Raw genomic sequence first — 21818 nt, 5'->3', positions numbered from 1 at the left:
GTGTTCATTCATTCTTGTCATCCTGCCAGCCTCTCCTCCACCCTTCTGATCTGGCAATGGAAAGCCACTTCTGCACCACCCAGATCCTTCCTCCTATAATACAGGCTAGAGTTTGTTAAAGTGGGTTTGCACTTTGAAAAGTGACCAGGTGTAGGGAAAGGTAGGTTGGGCCCAGTTGGTTGCCTACACCTTTGCCATCAGAACATGCCACACAGGGGCAAAAACACATTTCAGTTTCTGGCCGTAGCATCATGAGGTTGAGCTGTATGTTGCACCTACCTTCACCTGCTATGCATGGAAGTGACTGCAAGCCTGGTCCTTCTGCCTGAGTGTTTTCAAAAGTACAGCCAACGTTTATCCAAGTAACTGGGTTCTCTATTGTAAAAAGCTATTGGAATTAGAAGGTACCATCATCTTACAGTTGCTCGCCTCTCAATTTTGTGCAATTTTGCCTCTTTCCCAGGAAGAAGGGGGTCCTGTTAACTTATCCAAAATCGAATAGAGTAGTTATTGCTCACCTTCATGATTGTTTATGAGTAGAATAATCATAGAGAAAAGTAAAGCTGCAGAAAATCCCTGAAATTTAATTTTGATTTAGCAGTTGTGGTGAACTTTCTGAAGGAGAAGGTTGTTGTTAATATAAAAAAAAATGAGCCTACAAATGGATTCCCTGTTCTCCATATTCTAATTGCAGTGTTCATAGGCTGAATATTTTGAATCCCACATCCTTTCTATTTTGTACCTACTGAGGATATAAAGTACTTTCAAGTGGTGAAATGGTCAATAGGTAAAAGGCAAGGGACCCACGTGACACACATACTGGATAATCTTCTTGGAATTACCAAGAGTCATCCATAATTAAGGCTCTACTCACCATTGTTTTCTTCTTCACATTAACTCAGACATCCCTCCCACTACTGTGTTTGCAACAGTTGATTTACAATTAACCAATCCCAAAGTGACATAAGTATGAGAAGAAAGCAGTCATGTGGACTGGCGTGTTACATTAATTATTCTCCCTTGCCATACAATGATAATCCAAATTTCCATTGGCCTTGCCAGTTCATGCATATAGATGAGGAAACATGAACTGTAATAACCTACATTTTACTGTCTCTTGTCCTCACTTACCCACGGCTGAAGAGGGGTTTAAGGAAACTACTAGGGATTAATTCAGGATTACACGAGGTGTCAGTAGAGAAGGCTGTGAACTCTGGTTACATAGAGCTCTGTAGTTAGGCTGAAGATTTAAGAATTCTTTGGTGACCGAATACTAATGGCGAGGGCATGGTAAGGGGTGCTAGATTTAGTGTAGTGCCCAGAAAATGGAAATGACCTGGGTATACTTAATGTTCCAAATTAGGGATATTCTTTGCACATCCTAAAATATATAAACCTATTCCCTGGAAGCTGATGTCATTTGTGTTTTATTTGTTTGCTTGATATGGTTTTTGTTGGTCCAAATTCCAGACATTGAAATTTTTATATAAACTCTGTTTACCAAATCTAACTTTTCTAATATATCTATTTGAAGAAAATCTTGTAGTGGCAAGTTCCATGGCTTAATTGCAGATTCTATCATGTGAATTCATTCTAAGTGATTGCATGTTAGGTCTATTTTTACTTCTTGATGTATTCTTTGTCGTTTTACTGTGGGCAGGACATAAAGGAATTCAGTTACTCTATGTCTCTTGTTTACGTGTAAATATTTACCCTCTCTTCTCTTTTTGCTATAATTCCTCCTCCTTCTTCTGATTCTCTTTTACTTTTGACATGAATAATCTCAGCTTTCACTTGGCAATAAATAACATGATATAATATTGTCCTTATGCATTTAAATGAATGCAGTCAGTGGAACTTCCTATCATCTCTCTGATCAGAATTCCAACTGCAGGAGGCCTTGTTGGTTTCCACTTATTTGTGCTACATCATTTCATCACGTTGTCGTGGCCCCAACCAACATAATAATAAATGGAAAATTCTTGAAGAATCGAGTCTTGAAGAATCACTATTGTTATCAGTGCTACCTTTTCTATTTAAACCTTTTGGTTCTATGAGATTCATGAACAAACACAGGGAGGTTTCCTAAACAAAATCCAAATCTAATTTTAGAAGAAAATTAAAGTTCACTTTCTACCTCAGATTTCAACTTCCCAAAGAAATGCAGTAATTGGTCCCATTTCACCTCCTAAATTATTTTATCAACACGTTTTGAATGTCATTATTTGTCATGAAAAAGTAAATATTCTAAACCTTTAAATTTATTAAGCTTTACCTTGACCAGTTTCAGTGGCAAAGTTAAATATAAATGATGTATTTAATTTTCCTACAAGCCTCTATTTTCTTATCCTTTAAAATTATTGTTGTGTTTGTAGATGGGAGCTTTAAAACCTCTACCTATATTCTTCCATTTGCAGAGTGATGCTTAAATCCTCACTTTAATTTTAATTAAATATGCAAATTCAGTGGCCTTGAAAGTAAATATATATCCAATTTTTCCTTTATTAATAGATAGATAGATAGTAAGCTAAAGGAAACTTCAGACATTATTTAAGTTGAAGTCTCCCATTTTACAAATGAGAAAAGTAGGGCTCAGAAAGTTTGTGTTGTGTCTTTCTCAAATAAGAAGCAGTTGATGCTCTCCCTTCTCCCGCCCTCCACCCTCAAGTATATGCTTATTACCTAAGAGAGGAAATAATCTCTATACAACGTCCCTGCCGACATGCAGTTTACCTATATAACAAACCTGCACATGTACTCCTGAACTTAAAATAAAAGTTAAAAAAAAAAAGAAGCAGCTGAAATAGATCCTAGGGTGCCTACGATTTTTTTTTTTTTCTTTTTGAACCATGAAGCCTTCCTGATCATTTCTGGGCTTGTCTCCCACTACATCCTTTTAAACTTATCCTTAGAAGTCAGAAGACAATATGGCTGCTATCTTGACTTATTCATAAATATCCCCACAAAATCTGCTTAAAAAAATCAGTCCATCTGTTCTCATAAGGGTCTATGAGAAACAGAGAATCCCATATATAACCTTATCAAAAACAAAAGTAAACCCTTTCAACTCAGAGTAGTTTCCTGACTATTTTTGGAGTAATAAATTTCCAACCCGTGCGAACCCTTAGAAGGATGCCTTTAATTTATGGGCAGAGGTTGCAATAGCATGTATCAATTCTGTCTTTAAGAAAAAAACAATATGTTCTGTGTATGTGAAACATATAAGAACACATGAAATAAGTATAAACTAATGGGAAGTCTAATAAGATTAGGAAACTATTAAAAGTTTATCTTATTGTGGTCATTTCATTTACAATTCTATCAATCATTATAAATAAGATATAAAATAAAAGTAAAAACTGAGAATAAAAACTGGGAGCCGCCAGGATCCAGTCTATGCAGGAAACCATATTCAAAGAAAACACAAGTCCCATTTCATTCACTTAGGCTTCCTTAAAGAGACCTCCCTAAGGATTTCACAAAGCATGCCAACATCAAAAGTACTTCCTACATTCTTTTAAAATATTTCTTCCCATCCCCGAACTTTCACTCACATCAGCAACTAAATACCTTCCGTCTCTCTTCAAATGCACTGTTTCCTCACAACAATTATGCCTCCCTTTCCCTTTTGTCTCTTACTTTCTTGTACATGTTCACAGTATCCCCATTCCTAAAGCACCCAGTGCCATGTGACCTACCCACCCCACCACGCAAACTGCATGCACATCTTTTGGAAGTTCGGTTTTTCTTCCACTCTGGCAAGATCTTCTCAGACTATCAGCCCCCTTTGTTCCAACGAAGATGAATAAAATTTTATGGAATCTCTCTGTGTGAGTGAGTGTGTGTGTGTGTGTGTGTGCATGTGCAGACTGGAAATAAAATAAAGTAAGGTTGTAAAAGATTTAAACAACATAATCAGTATGTTAAATATGAATCTATTGAACTCTATACCCTAATAGTAGAGAACACAGTCATCTCAAATGCCCGTGGCTCATGCATAGAAATTCATCACATATAAGTCACAAAGAAAATATCAGTAACTTTAATAAAGGAAGAATATTACAAACAATACTCTCTGATCACATTCAATAAAACTAGAGTTTACTATCAACAACAGCAGAAAAACTCACATGTTCCTTCACATGGATAGTAAAAATCCTGTCATTAATTCCTGAGTAAAAGTTAAATAGAAACTGAAATTACAAGAATTTAATAATAATAATAATAATAATAATGACAATAGCTTCCAGTTTGCGTCAAGATATGAAAAACACACTCCACCATATTCTTTCCTGCTAATTACAACTAAAATTTCTGGACAAAAGCCATAGAGTAACTATGAGAAAACTCTAAAAGGGGAAGAAAAGAAGGAAGATTGGCCAGGAATCTCAGGACTTGAGGGGCCACTTAGTATTACATTTGTTGTTGTTGTTGTTGTTTTCCTTTACATTCCAGCCTAGGTGCTATTGCGAACCACACCCTGCAGCTATAATACTAATAGGGGCAGGGATAAAATCTCTCTAACCAGAGGTCCGGAAAGAAGAAGAATCCTTTGGATGATAATCACCCCACTACAAGCAGATGCCACAAGAGAAGCAACACCCTCTATCCTCCCCACTGGCCTGGTTGCTGTAAAAACTGTAGGGTAGAACCATAATGACAATCCCACTCTACACTAAGCAAACACAAGCAGAAGCGGCAGTGTCCTGCCTCCATCCTTTGATGGTGACTGCAGACACAGATAACAAAGCCCTTCCCCTTCCACTCACACTGTGTGCACAAAGTCGTGAGGTGGGATCCTGTCAACTACCACCCTGAAGAAAGTAGACACTAGCAAAAGTGTAGCACCCCTTCCCCTCCCAGGTAGAGGGTTTGAGGACAATCATAAAGAAGTGAGAGATGGAGAAAAGAATGATTTAAATTTGTATATGAAGTCCTGAGTTCATCACTGTTCCATTAATCTGTGAAAATGAACAGAATCAATAGAGCAAAAGCTTTGTTGACTAAATTATGATATAGTTTCAGATTGACTGCTGGGTAGTGCAAAAACAGGGCAGATGAGAGTAGGACTACAAAGATTTTGACAATTAAATTGCCATTAAAACCAGAACTCACCAATTATCATTAAAACCATTGCTGTCTATTTAAAAAGTAGATTTAAACAGGAACCAGAGTCTCATTATATAATACTCAAAATGTCCAGGACATAATACAAAATACTTGTCAAACCAAAAACCAGGAAAATCTCAATTCATATGGCAAAAGACAATCAGCAGATGTCAACACCAAGATGAGACAGATTTTAGAATTATCTGACAAGGATTTTAAAGCAGCTATTTTAAAAAGGTTCTAACAAGTGGTTTCAGACACTTTTATAATAAGTGGGAAAATAGAAAATAGATAGTAATAGCAAATAGAAATTTTAGAATAAAAAATACAATAATAAAAATCAAAATGTAGTAATGAAAATGATGGAAAAAATAAAGAAACTTTTAGAGAGATCAACAGAAATTTTTCAATCAATTTTTCTTTTTCATTTAATTTCAAATTTTCTGTTCATCTCTCTTCAAGAACTTGTGAGACACCAATAAAACATCTAACATTATGTCATTGAGTTGTAACTCCAAGTTATTTACCCAAGGAAAAAGAAAGATTATTTGCACAAAAGTGCTTGTACATAAGTGTTACAGTAGCTTCATTCATTCACGATAGCTAAAAACTTTAAACAAACCAAATATTCCTCAACAGGTGTTAAATAAAATAAAGATAAATTGTGGTATAGCCAGACAATGGAATACTAGTCCTTTTTTTAAAAGAGCAAATTATTGATACATTCAAAACTGTGGATGAATTTCAAAATCCCTAAAACAAAACCATAATCTGATTTATGATAACAAAGAGCTTAGTAGTAGACTGGGTCCAGGGCTGGAGGGAGGACAGATGGCAAAGGGACCTTGGGGAGTTTTGGGGGTGATGGAAACATTCTATGAATTGATGGTGGCAGTGGTTTCCTGGGTGTGGCAAATTTTTTTGCATTTGTCAGAGCTCATTGAATTACATTTTAAATCTATGCAATTTATTATGCATAATTGTAGTTCAATAAAGCTGACTTTTCAAAATCTTAATAGGAAGAAAGACATGCAAAATGTAACAAAAATATCTAATTATATCACAAATGTATGAAACAAACTCACTGAAAGGGAAAAGGCATGAACCTAAGTGACTTTGGAAATGAGTGGAGTTTGTAAGACTAAAGGCAAAAGACACTGCACATAAGCACTGTGGTCCAGTAATAAAGGTGTTTCTCACAGGAGTATAGGTAAATAATTCTGATATCATTATACATGTATAGTGGAATGGAGTGATGAAATAAATGGATGAAAGATGGTGCGAGTCAAATTTTCTCACTATTGGAGCAGAAGGTTATAGATAAGCAAGAAAAAAAGGGTAGAATGATCTACAGAATAAAAAAAAAGTGAAGAACAGTCTCAAACCAATAATCTATATTTTCACTTAAAGGAACTAGGACAAGAGCAAAATAAACTAAAAACAAACAGAAACAAGAAAATCATAAAGAAAAGAGCAGTAATCCATAAAAACAATACAGAAAATCAATTAATCCAAAAGATAATTTCCTAAATTAATCAATAAGATTTAGCCCCTAACAAGACTGTCACTAAAAAGAAAGAGAACATATAAATTCTCAATATCAGGAAGAAAAGAGACCTTCAGACTTCACAGACCTCACAGATATTAAAAGAATTTTTTTAAAAACACTAGGAATAACTTTAAGCACATAAATTTAACAACTTAGAAAAGCTAGACCAAAGCTGTGGAAAACCTCAAACTACCAAAACTCACCCCATATTAAACAAATCACCTGAATAGTTCTATACCTATCAAAATTAAATATGTAGTTTTAAACTCCAAAATAGAAATCTCAAGTCCCAGATGGTTTTCTTAGAGAATTCTACCAAATATTCAGAGAAGAGATAACACCAATATTACACAATCTTTTCCAGAAAATGAGAAATAACAGTTTCCAGCTCATTTATGAGCTGGAAAATCCAGAATAAAATATTAGTAAATCAAACCCAGCAATATATAAAAATTATAATACATCACAACCAAGAAGGATTTATGTTAGTAATGCAAGGCTGGTTCAATATTAGAAAGCCTGTTAGTATAATCTATTAACACTCCAAGGAAAAGGCGAGGGAGGAAACACAGTCTTTCTTTTATTTCCCACAGACTCAACTATAAGACCTGGACAGAATGTGTAGATGGATATTTGAAAACTCTAAAAAGCAAATATCAACAGATTGATCTGGGAAGAACAGAATTCTAAATACAATCAAGACAATGGTGAGCTTAACTTTTTTCCCCTCTATTATTCCCATCCTGAATAAATACATGTATTTATTTAACTCAGCCCACCCCAGAACTCTGAATTGAGTATTGTGAAGCAGACAGAGTGAAATTCAGGAGAAGCCCTCTGGTTCTGGCTTGAGTAGCAGAAAAGAGAGCTCTAAAAAGTTCGGCGAATGTGTGGGAAATCTCTGCATATTTTTTTTCTCTCCATTGCCTCTATTCTTTCACATCACAGTCCCCAGCTGGACCTGTGTAGGTCCATGGTTATCCAGCAAGAGTGGCCTGGAACGACAGCCTCTACTCTTACTCAGCATAGGACAGGAGAAGGCTAACCATGCTGTGAACAGAGATGTAGCCGTGGAGATGGAGAAAAGTAATGGATTTACGCAAAGTTGAAAGTGTATTTAGCAGAACTTGCTGATTGGATGTGGAAGGTAATGAAAGAAGTAGAAAAAAGAATCACTTCAAGGTTCTTTGGTTTATGTAACTAGTTGCTTTGCTTTTTACCAAAATGCAGATGACTAGAGGGAATTGAAAGTTGTTTTGATAATGGTTTGAGCAGCCTTTAGATGGTAATGTCAGACAGATAGTTTTATCCAGTTCAGGAAAGAAGTCAGGGCTGGGTTGGGAAGGTAGCAATCAGCATATAGATATATCTTTTTAAGTTGGGAGATAATAAGTCATCTTGTTTGCTTTGGGAATCATCTAGTGGAAGAATAATAGATGGTGAAGGAGAAAGGGAAAGATAATTTCAGAAGAACATTCCTGCAAAATGATCCCCAAGGGCATGAGCAAAAGTTTAGCCTTCAAGTGCAAACTAGACCACCTCAACATAGCATCCCTGAACTGGAAAGTTCAGGAAGTGCTATGCCACCATTCTCAGTAAGTTTTATTGTCCAACAATTTATTGAATGCTTACCCAAATGTAGGCCATGGGTATATACATTTTTGGAAAAAATAAAACATGATTTCTTCTTTTAAAAGTTAGGAAAAACAGGAATTTGGTAAACAAACATACACACTGTATCCAAGAATGTTAATACCCAAGGTTCATTCTCCCTCTTTTTCTTTTAAAGGAAACTAAATTTTGTTTAGTTGAAAGAAAACTAATGGGAAACGGGAGAAGCCATTGTGCCCAGTTTAAAAACAAACGAAAGAATTCCCTCCTCCCTTGTAGATGGGGAGGAACATGTGTCTAGATTCTGACAAATAGTCATGCAAGTAGAAGCTTCTGTCTATGGCTTCCAGGAAACTTTTCCAAGAGAGGAGTTACACAGTTGTTAGGTGCCCATTTTATCCTATGCTCTTCACTGCTCTTCCCTGGAATGTAGGATGCAGGAGGTAGAGCAGCATCCTTGTGATTGGGGACAGAGACACTGAAGGAAAGAACAAAGGAATTACAGAGACATCTGTCCTGATAGCCTTGAGCCACTAACGGCAAGACCAGCAACCCCTTACCTAACTCTAAACTTCTAATTACATGAAAAAATGCTGTTTTTCAGCTGCTTGAAACCTGTCAAATTAATCCTAATACATTAAACACATGCTATAAATAATAAGTGCTATGAAGGAAAAAAATCGGTTTCTAGAAAGAGAATAATAGGATGGGAATCACTTATTTAGATTGTAATGTCAATGGAGGCATTTCTAAGGAAATAAATCTAAGTCAGGATCTAAAATATAAGAATGGAGCTGCAGTGTATGAGCAGGAGAGGAAGGGAGAGAGCATTCTAGAAAGAAAGAACAGCAAGAAGAGTGGCATAGGATGAGGAAAACCAGGGACTGTGTAGAGGCTATAGGCCGTCAGAAAGAATTTGAATTTTATCCTAAATGGGAAGGGAAGCTAGTGAAATATTTTAAGCAAGAGATGGCTTATTCTTATCTTACTTTTTAAAAAAATAACACTCTAGCTGCTCTAGAAAACAAATCAGAGATGGACAAGAGTGGAAACAAAACAAACAAAAGACAGGCTATTTGAACAGACTAGGCAAGAAATAATAGTGATGTGGACCACGGAGTGCCATCAGAGATGGAGAAAATGTACTCCAGATAAATTTAGGAAGTAGAATCTTCAGGCTACACTGACGGATTTTATAAGGAAAGGGAAGAAAATGAAAAAAGCAAGATAACATCTGGACTTATGGCTTTGGTAATTGAACAAGAGTTTGTAACATTTTTCTAAGATGTGGAGTATTGCAGAGAATGAGATTTGGGGACTTAAGTTTGAGGTGCTTATTGGCTATTCACACATAGTTGAATCTACAATTGTGGGAGGTGACTATGAAGGAAAAAAACAAAGGAATCACAGAGAGCTCAGAATATTTTATTTGTCATAAACAAATTCTGCAATTTGTTTATGGTCTTTTAAATTTCTGTTGATAATTTTAACATAGATGTAATTTATATTTTACATAGTGAAAAATATATCATTTTTTCTGTGATTTATGTTTAGAAACTCCTTTCCTACTCTGTGATCCAATGCCTAATTACTCACCTCTTCTGGTAATTGATTTTGTTTTATTTTCTTGCCTTCTGTAATCTTTAGATATGAGGTGATGATACACACATGTAATAATAATAATAGTGGTTAATCAAATATACCACTATTATTTCTTTAAGCTCTCTTTTCCCAAAAGATGTGTGATGCCCATGCATCACAAGCTGTTTTAACTTTCTAACAGTCTATTTCTGAGTTACACTCTGCTCCATTCATATGTCCATTTTTTTTGCAAATTAAAATTGTTTAATAAGAGTATATTTCAGTGTTTATTTTTCGAGAGAAATACCTGACTGGAGAGTATAGTGGAATTATTAATTTCTATGATTTTAAAAACACATCGAGTCACCTGTTACCTAAGAATAGCCTTGGTGCTTGGGAACAGCCCCTCCTGAGAGATGAGTGAGAAGTTTCCTCTTGACTCTCCACTCAGCAGCCACATGGATAGGGACAGTCAGAGCTCAAATAAGCAGAAACATGAGTTCCTTCAAGAAAGGGCCAAACCACTTTGTCACTCATATGTTTATTTGAATATGAATTAGTCAGAAAACAATTTGTTTTTGAAATCCCCAGACACAGTAATTGGGCTAAGGCCCACAGAACAGTAGAGTGGTAACACCTTCTTAGTTTAGCAAACCAAATCCCACTGCCCTCACATAATCCTACCCAAGATATTGGGAACCACGGCTGTAAGTGATAGAGAAAAATTCATCCAAGCCTATCAGGTTAATAATCACTTATAAGAATTCAACTCTTGGGAAAATTTGTTTCTTTTCCCTGAAGGTTGAGTAAGCTTCACTCTAGGGCCTGCCTCTAATTTAGCTCATACCATAGAAATGGCATGCAGAGTTTCTGTTTTCATAACTTGGGAAATACTATACAATTGTATTGTAATGCAATTCTCTACAGTGACCCATTTAGTAACACAGGTCGAACTTGTTCTTTTCTGGGTTCATTGGCCTGAAATGCATTCCCAAGTCATGGAATTCTCAAAGAATAGCATGGTGAAATGTTAGGATTTAAGACATTAGAAATTTCCTTGATTTAGTAAAGTAATTAGTTCATGTTCACAGGACATGATTTTTAATAAAGAAAAGTAGCTACAATATTATTTACCCAATGGCCAATAATTTCTGCCTTATTAAACCCAAGTCAAAGGCACCAGTGAAAGCTGAAACTCATTCTTTAGCCTTTAACTTCATTCTCTGACTTTTTATTATTTAAGGTACTCTTTGTAAGTGCTTCATATTTCCATAACAGTTTAACATCAGATATTTAATTTTTGGATTAGTATCATCCTTTAGGCAGCACATGATGAATTTGACCACTACCAAATTTAGCTTCTGGCTGTGACTTCATCAGAATTATTTTAAAAGAAGACAAACCTATTTTTAGATTGTCTCATAAATGAAAGGTGGATTACTTACCAATTTTTTAAATATTACAATATTTAGACCAGCTCCAACATAAAACCATGTTAGATTGAAAATTATTAAATAGTTACATAATAACAGCAGAAATTCTAAGAACAGTTTATTCTAGTAACTAAATTACTTTCTGGACGATATATTAGTTGTTTCCATTGGTTAGCATACTATTTCTGCTTGTTAAAAAAATAGTAGCAGGAAAGTTGAAGCACAAAACATGGTAGAGATATAGAATTTTCAACAATTTCCTGTAATAACTCAGAAAAATTATGTCAGCACTTTGATTACGAAAAGCAGAGGCTCATATGTTATCAGCAATGGTGCCCAATCTCAGTCCAGAGCAAGATTTTCATCTACCTTGTAGTCTAACCCCAATTCACCCAAATCCACAGTTAAAGGAGTATGTTTTATGCTACACTATAGTAGCTGAAACCCCCCTTTTACTGAGGTAATCTAAAAATAGGAATATGACCTAACCTCAAGGCAAATGTCATCTACGTCTTAATCCACTATTATCTGCTAATATTAAGAACATGCAGGTAATTAAATTTAATGTTTACTTTAAAATATTATCTTGTTATATTTATATAACTCCTGTTTTATGATCAAATAGTGGTGATTGAGAAATAAAAATGAATCCAGAAGGCATTGCTGACTCTCATGAAAGATGTCATCACATTAAATGACTCTTCTCATAAACATTTGTACATGGAAAGTCAAAGATTAAAAAACTGCTCAAAACCACCGAACAAGTGAGTATCAAATGTGTCAGCAAAGATCAGGCCTTCTAACTCTTGTTAGTTTTCTGCTCTCGTCACTCCCCCAGAGCTATCATGGGGGGGAAATAAGGCAAATCAGATCCTTGGCATATGCAGTTCTCCTGACTGTGCCTGCAGCTAGAATCCTCAATACATATAATCTCGTCCCATTTCCTTTCATCTCATAAGCATATCCAGGAGGCCTCAGTGTCTTCAAGCACCTGATATGCATACCAATGCAGTAAGCTGTAAATCAGACTCAATAATAGTGGAATGTTCTGGGCAAGTGAGTTCTGAATCAACCTACAAAGACTGTCTCTGCAGAGATAAGAAAAATATGACAATCTTATTTTAGAGACCAGCCTGCACATTAAACCAAAGAAGATAAGTGTAGTGGAATTAATTTTAATAAATTTGCCCTTTGAAATCCTTCATCCAGTGGCCTTTTCCCCCTCCAGTCAATAGATTCATTCATCCACTCATTGACTGAATGAATTTTCTTCACAGACCTTGTGGGTGCTGGGCTTGGCACCACATTGCAGGGTTACTGTGGAGCAGAAGACCCAGTTCTTGCCCTCCATGGGCCCACAGTCCACTAAGGGAAACAACTCACAAGTAATTACGAGGTGGCATGAAAACTACCATAAGTGATGCTGTTTGGACAACATGGAAGTAGACGTCACTGAGTCCTAGAAGAATTAGGAACTGTTTTCCACAGAAATGTAGACCTGAAAGATAAGTTGGATCGGGTCAGGCCTAGAAGACAGAGAGGTGGCCCCAGCAGTACATGCCAGGTGTATTAGTCTGTTTTTGCACGGCTGATAAAGACATACCTGAGATTGGGAAGAAAAAGAAAAAAAGGTTTAATTGAACTTACAGTTCCACATAGCTTGGGAGGCCTCATAATCATGGCAGGAGGTGAAAGGCACTTCTTACATGGCGGCAGCAAGAGAAAATGAGGAAGAAGCAAAAGCGGAAACCCCTGATAAATCCATCAGATCTTGTGAGACTTATTCACTATCACGAGAATAGCACAGGAAAGACTGGCCTCCATGATTCAATTACCTCTCCCTGGGTCCCTCCCACAACATGTGGGAATTCTGGGAGATAAAATTTGAGTTGAGATTTGGATGGGGACACAGTCAAACCATATCATTTAGTCCCTGGCCCCTCCAAATCTCATGTCCTCACATTTTAAAACCAATCACGCCTTCCCAACAGTCCCCCAAAGTCTTAACTCATTTCAGCATTAACCCAAAAGTTCACAGTCCAAAGTCTCACTTGAGACAAGGCAAGTCCCTTCTGTCTATGAGCCTGTAAAATCAAAAGCAAGTTAGTTACTTCCTAGATACAATGGTGGCACAGGAATTGGGTAAATACAGCCATTCCAAATGGGAGAAATTGGACAAAACAAAGGGATTACAGGGCCCATGCAAGTTTGAAATCCAGCAGGGCAGTCAAATTTTAAAGCTCCAAAATAATCTCCTTTGCCTCCAGGTCTCACATCCAGGTCATGCTGATGCAAGAGGTGGGTTTCCATGGTCTTGGACAGCTCTGCCCCTGTGGCTTTGCAGGATACAGCCTGCCTCCCAGCTGCTTTCATGGCCTGGTGTTGAGTGTGTGTGGCTTTTCCAGGCGCAAAGTACAAGCTGTCAGTGGATCTTCCCATTCTGGGGTCTGAAGGACAGTGGCCCTCTTCTCACAGCCCCACTAGGCAGTACCCTAGTAGGGACTCTGTGTGAGGGCTTCAACCCCACATTTCCCTTCTGCACTGCCCTAGCAAAGGTTCTCCATGAGAGGACCGCTCCTACAGCAAACTTTTGCCTGGGCATCCAGGAATTTCTATACATCTTCTGAAATCTAGGCAGAGGTTCCCAAACCTCAATTCTTGACTTCTGTGAACCTGCAGGCTCAACACCACATGGAAGCTGCCAAGGCTTGGGTCTTCCACCCTCCGAAGCCACAGCCCGAGCTGTACATTGGCCCCTTTCAGCCACTGCTGGAGCAGCTGGGACAGAGGGCACCAAGTCCCTAGGCTGCACACAACACAAGGACCCTGGGCCCAGCCCACAAAACCACTTTTTCCTCCTGGGTCTCCAGGCCTGCAATGGGAGGGGCCACCATGAAGGTCTCTGACATGGTCTGGAGACATTTTCCCTATGATCTTGGGGATTAACATTAGGCTCCTTGCTACTTATGCAAATTTCTGCAGCCAGCTTGAATTTCTCCCCAGAAAATAGGTTTTTCTTTTCTATCACATAGTCAGGCTGCAAATTTTCCAAACTTTTTGCTCCGCTTCCCTTATAAAACAGAATGCCTTTAACAATACCCAAGTCACCTCTCGAATGCTTTGCTCCTTAGAAATTTCTTCCACCAGATATCCTAAATCATCATTTTCAAGTTCAAAGTTTCACAAATCTCTAGGGCAGGGGCAAAATGCCACCAGTCTCTTTGCTAAAACATAATAAGAGTCACCTTTGCTCCAGTTCCCAACAAGTTCCTCATCTCCATCAGAGATCACCTCAGCCTGGACTTTATTGTCCATATTGCTATCAGCATTTTGGGCAAAGCCATTCATCAAGTCTCTAGGAAGTTCCAAACTTTCCCACATTTTCCTGTCTTCTGAGCCCTCCAAACTATTTCAACCTCTGCCTGTTACCCAGTTCCAAAGTCACTTCCACATTTTTGGGTATTTTTTCAGCAACACCCCACTCCTGGTACCAATTTACTGTATTAGTCTGTTTTCACACTGCTGATAAAGACATACCTGAGACTGGGAAGAAAAAGAGGTTTCACTGGACTTACAGTTCCACATGGCTGTGGAGGCCTCAGAATCATGGGGGGACGTGAGAAGCACTTCTTACATGGTGGTGACAAGAGAAAATGAGGAAGAAGCAAGAGTGGAAACCCCTGATAAACTCATACGATCTCGTGAGACTTATTCACTATGACAAGAATAGCATGGGAAAGACCAACCACCTTGATTCAATTACCTCCCTCTGGGTCCTTCCACAACACATGGGAATTCTGGGAGATACAATTCAAGGTGAGAATTTGGGTGGGGACACAGCCAAACCCCACTTCAGGGGTAGGAGAGAGCATGGGAGCCCTTCCAGTTACCAGATGAGCTACTGGTAAAAGGCAGAGAGGGAGAAAACAAATAGAAAGAAAAAAATAATAATGGAAGAGGAAAGCCTGGTACTACAATAAAAAAGAAAAGAAGGATTCTTAAAAATTGGTTTTGGAAGGAAAAAAACCTACATATGCACCCAGAGAGGCCTGTGTGCTCTCAGTTAAGCTCCTTTGTCATGTTCTTCTGTGAAGGAAAATAGACATTATTTTCCAATTGTCAATTTTAATTGGAAAATTTTTGAACAATTTTAATTCTTTAAACAACAATGCTCCAGGTAATGGCATTACTGACCCTTGCCTACTCACTGTTTTTTTTTAATTCAGATTACAAATCACTTGGAAAAACACAATACATTTAGTAGTTAAACACTAGCTTTAAAAAACAAAAATGAGATGCATTAAAATATAAGATAGGATAGGATACATCAGAAGAGTAGAATAGAATAGGATAGATCATGAAGCCTACTCATAGCAGGAGCAAATATTCTTTTGTGTGTATGCACCCATGCATATGATCAAGTAGAAACGTATTAGGGGGTCATTATCAAAATTAGTTGACAGCCACTCACCAAGAAGTGGGTCCACATTTAGTGATGATTCCACTCAAGGCTTGACATCCCTTTAAATTTCTTCTTAAATATTTAAGGCTTAATATGAAAACTCTTGGACCCCACCACTCAGCACAGTTCTTGCTCTTCACGCTTTAGTACACTTGGACTCTGTGAGGATGCCTGTGGTGAGCTGGGCTTTCTGCCAAAGCAAAGAGTATAACTCTCTGAGTATTCATTCTTCTTGGTGAGGGGGTAGAGGGCTAGAAGGAGGTGGGACCATCACATGCTATCACCAAGATTGTCCTGAGGATTTCCTTTTTAAGCTTTATAGCAGAGACCCAGATAATATGACCTTCTGGTCATTGGAGGGAGCAGGGCCTAAAGAATTCTTTTCTTATTATAAAAAATATCCCTGAAATATCTTTCTACAGTCAACTGCTACCTCTCCAGGGGCCAGATACAGAGGATTTGAGACCAGCTGATAATAGACACATTATTCTTATTTAGAACCAGTTTCTACATGTGGGTAGATTTCCCAGTGCTTCAGTGAATCAGAGAGCATCTTTAAGAAAAGAGTTCATGAATTTTTGCTTCACTTTATATTACCTGATCTTTTCTAGACAGTAAAAAATTCAGTCACTATAAAATTGAAGTCCTATCAGGCAGAAAGTGAACAAGCATCTGAGGAAAAAGATATCTGTTCCATTGCTGTTGTTGATGTCTGCTTCTGGCCATAATTGGTTATTGGGATAAGTCATGGTAACAACGCTACTAAAAATTTCTGGAGGTTTATATCTTTTAACATTTTAAGATCACATTGATCATGCCTTTGTTATCTGCTATATAGGCCAAAGTTGGCAATGACAATGATACAGTATGTGTGTTTGTGCATGCATGCATGTACTTTAGAGAGAGAAAGAGGGAGAGCAGGAGTGATAGAGAGAGAGACACAGAGAGATACAGAGAAGCTACGCACCATGAGAATGTGGCAATGCGATAGTAACACAAAGTATGAAGAAATGCTTATTAAAATGGAAGGACAACACACCCTTCTGATCCTCCTGATGAAGCTACTTGTACTTGAGGGAGCAGATTAGGGATTCATAGGTAATCAAGAAAGGAACCCTTGGCAAAACCTAGGAAGGTAAACTAGATTCTGGACTTGAAGGGGTGCTCTGCTATTATTTTGTTTAGCATACTGCCAGTGCTTACAGTTAAATGAAAGATTAAGCAATGCACTGTAGAAGGTTACAGAATGTATTTCATTAGGAACTCCCAAGAGCAGAGATTGGTCAACTTTTTCTGCAAGATGCCAAATAGTAAATATGTCTGGCTTTGTGGGCCATGCATTCATCCAGCACAACTCAATTTTTCAGCAGTGACATTAAAGCAGACATAGGACATATGTAAGCAAATAGACATGGCTGTGTTTCAATAAAATTTTATTTATAAAATCAGGTGTCCAGCCAGTTTTGGACCAATGACCAGAGTTTGCCAACCCCTACCCTAAAGTCCTTGGCAAACAACACAGTTAAATATTGACAGATCTGTAACTGACCTTACAACTTTATTGCACCAGCTAAATCCAGCAACAGATAATAGCAAATTAGCATCTCTCTTGATTTTCACAAGCTTTGATATTATTAATACTACTTAGTTTTTGATTCCCATTTTGCAGCTGAGGATTGAGATTTCAAGTTATTCAATTGCTTTTCCAGGGCTATACATGTTATAATGGATGAGAGAGGATTTACACACCATTTTTTGGCTTTATAAGAATCAGAAAACCTGAGCTAAATTTTCATTTTGTGGCTGATTGAATTTCCTAGACAAAGAATGTGAAACTCAGAGTGAGAGAAAATTTTTGCAATCTATCCATCTTACAAAGGTCTCATATCCAGAAACCACAAGGGACTTTAACAAATTTACAAGAAAAAAAACAAACAACTCTATTAAACAGTGGGCTAAGCACATGAACAGATACTTCTCAAAAGAAGACATTCATGTACTACTAACTCTTAACATGGAATGGAAACTTTCAAAAATGGTGATAGCAATTGAAATAGGAAAAGGTATAGAATTTGAGTGAAAGAAGGCTTTTAATTCACTTTATTGCCAACTACAAAGAAATTAGAGTCTTTATAAGTTTCTTCATTTCTACTCACAGAACACACACACACACACACACACACACACACACACACACTAGCTACCCCAAGACCCTGGAAACAACTGGCAAAACCCAAAATACACGATAGAAATATGGGAGGAAAATAAAGTGCCAGGCCTTCCCACCCTAGATGATCCAGATGCTTATTAATGCCCTCTAATCTCACAGAATCTTCTTCTCAAGCTCCTCAAATAATGCCGAGCATGAAGGTGGGAACCTCTACCTATCCTCCACCCTGATCTCTACCAGGATGGAGTGGAGACCTGGGCCCACTCTGTTGGATAAGAGTGAATGGCTGTGTGGCTTTAAAAAACCTTTAATAAGAGACTGGTTTGGGCTTATTGATGCATTGCTGTGTCCTCACTTGATCCCTCTGCTGAGTCCTGCACATGAGTCTGGAACTAAACCACTCACAAATTGGTATTCCGTGTTCCATGGACAGAAAGACAAGTTACTCTGTGATGTCCAGGAAAATCCATTCCAGTTTGCCCAAACATTTTACACACCCACACAGTCTAATGATTTTCTGGTATCTGGTACATGGTAGAGTTTACAATTTCAGATTGAAACAGGTAAAAACATGTGGAAGAAAACATTTCTGGCCTTGGCTTTGTATCTGCTAAGGCATGTTCTTGTTAGTTAATACCTGTGTACACTGAGGAAAAGCACCTACTTTTAAACCTCAAAAGTTCATGTGTAAACACTAAATATATTACATATATGAGTGTGTGTGTGTGTAAACCCTATATATAATATTTATATTATATTGTATTATGCTGTAAGTGATGTATATGTATATATATTTATATATCAATGAACATTGTTACTATTTGTTTCCACCGTTCTTGACTCACTGTAATGACCTTATATAAGAACTTTATACTTTTTATTCACGAAATGATTCATTTAATGTCAACAGTTGAATAGAAGTTTTTGTTTTAGAGACAGGGTCTCGCTTTGTTACCTAGGCTGGGGCACAGTGGCATCATCACAGCTCATTGCTGCCTCAAACTTCTGGGTTCAAGCAATTCTCACACCTCAGCCTTCCAAGCAGCTGGGACTACAAGTATACACCACCATATCTAGCTATTTTTCTTTAATTTTTGTAGAGACAGGGTCTTGCTATGTTGTCCAGGCTGGTCTCCAATTCCCGGGCTCAAGCAATCCTCCCACCTCAGTCTCCCAAAGTGCTGTGGTTACAGGAATGAGTCACTGAACCTGGCCTAAATAGGGACTTAAAATATTCTTCAAATTGCAGATCTGTTAAGCATAGCTTGCCTCACTAATTCACCTTTTAAAATGATACTTTTTTAAGCGAATTTTGCTCAGCTAAACCTCAAACTTCAGTGTCTGCTACTGAAACAAGCTAGTTACAAAAAAAGAAGGCCAGTAGAAAGAAACTAAGCTCAGTTTCATGTTTGTCTTTAATTTTTGTCCCTATTCATGCCTCCTGCAATCCAAAAATTGCTCTTGACTTCTCATAAAGAAAAGCTGAAAACAAGGAGGACACGAAATGAAAAGGATCCATGAAAAATGTATTTTTCATCCATTTCAGAAGAAATAGAAGAAAAAAAAAGTAAAGGCCTCTAACTATAGCCTGAAACACCACCTCAACTTAAGACCTCAGTTTAAACAATGCTGGGCACTAGAAAATTGTTAGGACATTTTCCCTGCCTGTCCCTTCAAAGTCCGTGATCTAGAAATAAATTTGAAAATCAGACTACAGTGTGAAAACAGTGATGGTGGAAGTATTTCTAAAGTGCTTGAAGAAGTGGAGGAGTTACAGAAAGCTTTGGAGTGGAAATGATGCTGAAACTCCATCTGGCAGAGGGAAGGAGAGAGACTAGCAAGGTCTGCTGGGTGGAGGGTGGGGCTCCAAGGGAGGGACTGATACCTGCGTGTCCTGCCCACCCTCCTAACCTGAGTCTCTCTCGGGACCACCCTAATGACTAGTGTTACCTCTGACCAGCGTCTTTGCTCCTCTAGGGAACACCCTTAGACGACAGGGCTCGTACCTACTAAATGCCTCTTATGATTATCTCTTTGCCGGTGTTCTCCTCAGCGTTACCTATGGCAACGAGACCAAGTTCAGACAGGAAAACATAATCTGATTAGTTCTCCAAGAATGAAGAAGACAATCTGTTTTCATTTTGTAACAAACCCGAACCCAGCCTTCATTCATTCAACATAAATGAAACTACATATTCCCTTGGCGTGAAATTTATTTCTTCCTAATTCTATCCTCTATCAATCTCTAAACCACATTTCAGACAAATGGTAGACTTCACAACTCTTTAAAAAATCTTCCAGAATAGATTTATTTAAACTCCGTCAAGAAATCAATGCGATTTTATTTATTAACATAAGTAAACTACTATGCTTATATATTAGCATTAAAAACCCTGCCAAAGACTTTGGATGAAAATCTTCCAGATATAACTATGATTAAATACAAGATGTCCTGCTGTTACCATTTCTGTTCCATCAGCCACAGGTTTTAGAATCCTTTCCCTTCCCATGAGCAGCCCACACTCTAGTTTGTTTATATTGAGGGCAAAAATATTAGCAGAGATGTCAAGGTTGTAAGTCATTGTAGAAGACAATTATAAGATGGAGTTATTCTAAAGCTCAGCTATACATAGTTTGGGATTTGTTGGAGAACCTCTGATTCTGAATCATTCTATCAAGTACTCAAAAGTGCCTCATATTACTAAAAAATTTTTTTGAAACCTCAAACCTCTCAAAATTGTTGCTAAAGTTGCCAAATATCATTGCTAAAAATATAATCAACAAGGAATGTCCAACACATAGCAGACCTTTTAGGGAATTATCATCATGGTTGTATTGTGATCGACCTGGGAGTTGGCATGTAACTTGTCACCTGGGTTCTGGATCATTTGCTTAACAAAAAAGTAAAACTAGCTTGTAAATATCAATTCATTCACTCACATATATTTAATCAGTAGGTCTGTGACACCAGAGATAGAAAGCCCAGACACAGGTAGTAGATATAGTTGGTGTATGAGCTATCTTTTATAAGCTTAGGGGTCTATTCAGCAGTCGGTAGGCATTTTTTTTTTTCGTAAGGTAAGGAATAAAGCTGAATTTTCTCTATTAAATATGTTGGCCAATGTTATAGATGCGGCCGTCAATTGTCATTCTAATCCCCAAGATTAGTCTACAACAACCATGTGGAGAACAGAGATTGGCTGTGGTTACCCTGGAAAGGGGTATGTGTCTGCCAGAATCCCAGATGCCAGAGGTAAAGCTGTTACTTTGACAGCAGGTAAATGCTCAGGGCATGCAGCACCTCAAGCACTAGGGGCTGTCCATCCATCTTAGGGAATCTAAGCATACTCAGAAGCCTAGAATAACCCAGCATAAGCACTCACCTCCTCTCACTGCAGTCTGCGGCCTTCACAGCTGGGCTTCAGTTCCTTCTGCCTCCTACCTCCTAAGACTTCTCACTCCTCCCAGCACACCTATACCAAGGTTCAGGGAAAATTCCCAAGACTTCCCTTTGGCTCAGCTCCCAAGGGAGAGGTTGATGACAGCAGCAGCACTGGTGACAGCACTGAATGAAAAGTCCCTCCTTCATCCCAGACTGCACAAAGAGGAAAATCATGGAGGGAACATCAGGAAGGGACTCCACAGGGGCTTTCCTGTCCAGCTCAGAAAGGCACTTGTCATCTCCCGACTCTGCAGGAAGCACAGAGGAGTGCCCCCATGGTGTCGTGTTGCTCATCCTTCCATTGACCAACAAACCAGAGAAGCAAACATTCTAAAGATTGTCCTTTCACATTCCCTTTCCAACTGTGTGTGCCTGGACATATGGCAGGTTGTAGCCTTAGAGTCAGGAATCAGGGCCAGCAGGTTAGAACCAGGGAAGGACCCAGGAGGGAGCCAGAGCCA

General features: G+C 38.1%; 1 protein-coding gene across 1 annotated transcript in view; it reads right to left on the bottom strand.

Moving 5' to 3' along the window:
* The window catches only part of SERPINB7 (serpin family B member 7), a 52042-nt gene extending 30679 nt beyond the window's left edge, over nt 1-21363 (bottom strand). The window contains exon 1 of the mRNA XM_063795817.1: nt 21299-21363. The gene's annotated coding sequence lies outside the window, so the exon portion shown is untranslated. The remainder of the gene's footprint in view (nt 1-21298) is intronic.
* Between the last annotated feature and the right edge of the window lie 455 nt (nt 21364-21818).

Source organism: Pan troglodytes, chromosome 17 (genome assembly GCF_028858775.2).
Source record: "Pan troglodytes isolate AG18354 chromosome 17, NHGRI_mPanTro3-v2.0_pri, whole genome shotgun sequence".
Lineage (NCBI taxonomy): Eukaryota > Metazoa > Chordata > Mammalia > Primates > Hominidae > Pan > Pan troglodytes.
The sequence above is the reverse complement of the archived record's forward strand: the minus strand, read 5'-3'. Positions and strand labels throughout refer to the sequence as shown.